This window comes from Elephantulus edwardii, unplaced genomic scaffold (assembly GCF_000299155.1).
Source record: "Elephantulus edwardii isolate Elephantulus edwardi_28Jun2011 unplaced genomic scaffold, EleEdw1.0 scaffold00085, whole genome shotgun sequence".
NCBI lineage: Eukaryota > Metazoa > Chordata > Mammalia > Macroscelidea > Macroscelididae > Elephantulus > Elephantulus edwardii.
In genome coordinates, this window is record NW_006399835.1 from 13,981,132 (window position 1) to 13,984,249 (window position 3,118).

The 3,118-nt window shown below is 40.9% G+C and overlaps 1 protein-coding gene across 2 annotated transcripts in view; it reads right to left on the minus strand.

Annotated features, from left to right (window-relative positions):
- The window catches only part of TBC1D23 (TBC1 domain family, member 23), a 57,720-nt gene extending 57,477 nt beyond the window's left edge, over positions 1–243 (minus strand). Inside the window, exon 1 of one of the 2 annotated variants that reach the window (XM_006890022.1) lies at positions 137–243. The gene's annotated coding sequence lies outside the window, so the exon portion shown is untranslated. The remainder of the gene's footprint in view (positions 1–136) is intronic. The other variant, XM_006890023.1, reaches the window with a different exon arrangement.
- Between the last annotated feature and the right edge of the window lie 2,875 nt (positions 244–3,118).

Below are 3,118 nucleotides of genomic sequence, written 5' to 3' on the forward strand. Positions count from 1 at the left end.
ACCTTTTTTTGGTAAAATGTTTGACAAATTTTTCAGATATGGATAAGACAATTAAGTCTTCTGAAATTATGACGGTTTGAAATAATAGGTTCTTTTTACTTCTTAAGTGATCATCTCTATCTTAGGTTGTAGTTACCTTCCAAACTTTGGCCCTCAGGTCAGCAGGTAGTGTTCTCCCTTGAATTATATTTCTCAAAGTTTCAAGATCACAACCTCCAGCTTCCAAAGCTTCTTCAAGGTCTTTCTCCCTGAAAAACAACTCTTGTTTATTAAGATAATTTTGTCTTTTATTTAGATAAATTTTCTTTTTCCCCCTTGTTATTCAAGATTCATTTATAAAAATGGCTTGTTAAAAATTCTGTTTTTGTTGTTTTTTTTAACAAGGTCTCTGCAGCTAATATGTATTACCAAAGTAATGCACAGTATTCATGCATTTTGTTTTTCTGATGGGAAAGACAAGGTTTCACACATAACCTTTTTCTTCTCAACTTCCCTTTTAGATTTACTTCTAACAAGTTTGGCTACCTGTTTTCCAAGATTAGAGAAGTTTAAAAGAGTACACAAAGCAAGCAGGCTAAAGCACTATGAAGGCAAGAAATATTGGTATTTGTGGCAGTGATGACTAATATTTTATTTTATATAATACTAACTATATACCAGGCATTATTCAAAACACTATACATGGGGATTCCAAAATGGCAGCAGTGGAGAAGAGGAGTGTGAAGAGCTGGAGGAACAGCAAGCTGAATAGAGACAGGCCACAAGAGAGACCTTCATGTTGCACAGAGACTGACTGACACGGTGCAACATGTACAGTAGAGATTTGATTCAGAACTTTTGTTAGAAGTATTAGTTTTGGAGCTACAGGAACATAGAGCCATGCCACAGGTCGGGCAAAAGCCAGAACCTGCCAGCCTAGCTGCTGTGGGACCTATATGAAATTGAATGAGTTCTCTTAAGCTCCACTAAGAACGAGTAGGTCTGTTGGAATGTGACTGAGTTTTCTTGTGCCCCTGCTGACTGCCCACAATCTGGCAGGCCAGTAGGAATCTGACTGGGTTTTCTCGGGCACCACCAACTGCCTGGGAGAGCACCCAAGAGTGAGCCCACTGGTGGGAATTTGGTTGAGTACTCTCGGGTTCCACTGACTGCCCAGTAATGAGCAGGCACAGTGGGAATTTATCTGAGTTTTCTGGGGCAATGTCGACTGCCTAGGAGAGGGCCCAAGAATAAGCGGGCTGGTGGGAATTTGATGGAACTTTTCTGGACACAGCAGACTGACCAGAGGCGAGCGTGTTAGAGGGAATTTGACTGAGTCTTCTTGGGTCCTGCTGGACCCTGGGCCCTGCTGGGGCAGGGGCACTGCACAAGGTAAGGGCCGCTGGGCAGAGACTGCTGAGTGAGAGCCGCTGGGTGGGAGACGAAGAGCTGGAATTTGAGTAGGGACCCCGCTCATGAACACACCCAGACAGCTGAGGTCTGAATGAGGTCCCATAAATGGCTGACCCGCCCCTGTGGTCACCCCCACCACCCTGTGCCTGCCCCATCCCCCATTCGGCTCCACACCTGTGCCTACACATCCAGTCAATCAACTTGCCTTTAATCCGGAGCACCTTGATTTGACTTATCTACAAGAGGCTGCTCTCACAGGCCCTGAACGGAACTTTCCCTAGAGTCAGAAGTTCAGAGAAAAACACAAGTGGTGTAACCACCCAACTAATTTCTAGAGCATTGTCTTCAGATCAAGAACATATCAACGTCTCGAAGAAAGCAAGCTATCTCACACACTACATAAATACAAAGCAAGATGTACCCCCAAAAGGTGACACAGTATCAATGGATTTCCTGAAGCCAGAAAGCCTGATGGAACTTTCTGACACAGAATTTAAAAGAACAATGATGGAATATTTTCAATGCATGAAAGACAAACTTGAAGAATTATAAGATATGGCAAGCAAAAACCTGGAGGAGTTTTTTTTTAAAAAAACACCAATGCAGAGCAAAGCAGATAAAACAAATGAGGAATTAGCAGCACTGGAAAAAACAAATCACAATCCAAAATATGAGGTCCAATGTTTCAGATGCTGTCAACATGATGGAGGGACATATGAGCAGAGTTGAAGAGATGGAACACAGAACCAGTGAAATAGAAGATAGAACTGTCACCACTGATCTCCTAGATAAAAAAGCAGAATCAAAAATTGAAGAAAAAGAAGTAAACCTTAGAATAATGTGGGGCACCATCAAAAGAAATAACATGCACATCATTCGAATCCCAGCATAGGAAGAAGCAAGCAAAGGCACCAAAAAAGTTGTGGAGGAATTACTAGAGGAAAACTTCCCAGGCATAATGAAGAATGAGAGAATATATATTCAAGAAGCTCAGCAAACACCATATAGAATAGACTGCAAAAGAAAAACCAAGGCTTACCATAGTTAAATTTGCCAGAACCAAAGATAAGGAAAGAATTTTGAAAGCAAGGGAGAAACAAAGAGTAACCTATAACGGAGAGCAGGTAAGATTAAATGCCGACTTCTCAGCAAAAACCATGCAAGGAAGAAGAGAATGGAAGGACCATATCAAACAACCAAGAATACTGTACCCAGCAAAATTATCCATCAAATATGAAGGTATTCCCAGAAAAACAGAGGGAATCTGTAAGGGAGTCTGTAAAAACAAGACCAGTGTTGCAGGAAATAATGAGAGATGTCCTTCTTAACAGAGGTACCATAAAAAGCAGCATGGGCCAAAGTAACTAGCAACAACACCAAAAAGAACTCAACAAAATGATAGCAATAAAACCCTGCCTTTCAATAATCACGCTGAATGTGAAGGGTTTGAAAGCACCACTGAAGAGAAGAGTAGCAGACTGGATTTTAAAAAACTTCAAAATCCATCAATATGCTGTCTACAAGAGAGACACCTGAAAAAGGAAGATAAAGAAAGTCTAAATAAAAGGATGTGAAAAAAATATACCAGCAAATGGCAACCAAAAAAAGCAGGAGTAGCGGCATTAATCTCTGATAAAATAAATTTCAATGAAAAAACCATCACAACAGACAAGGAAGGTGACTACATAATGCTTAAAGGGCCACTAAAACCAGAAGACAAAACAAT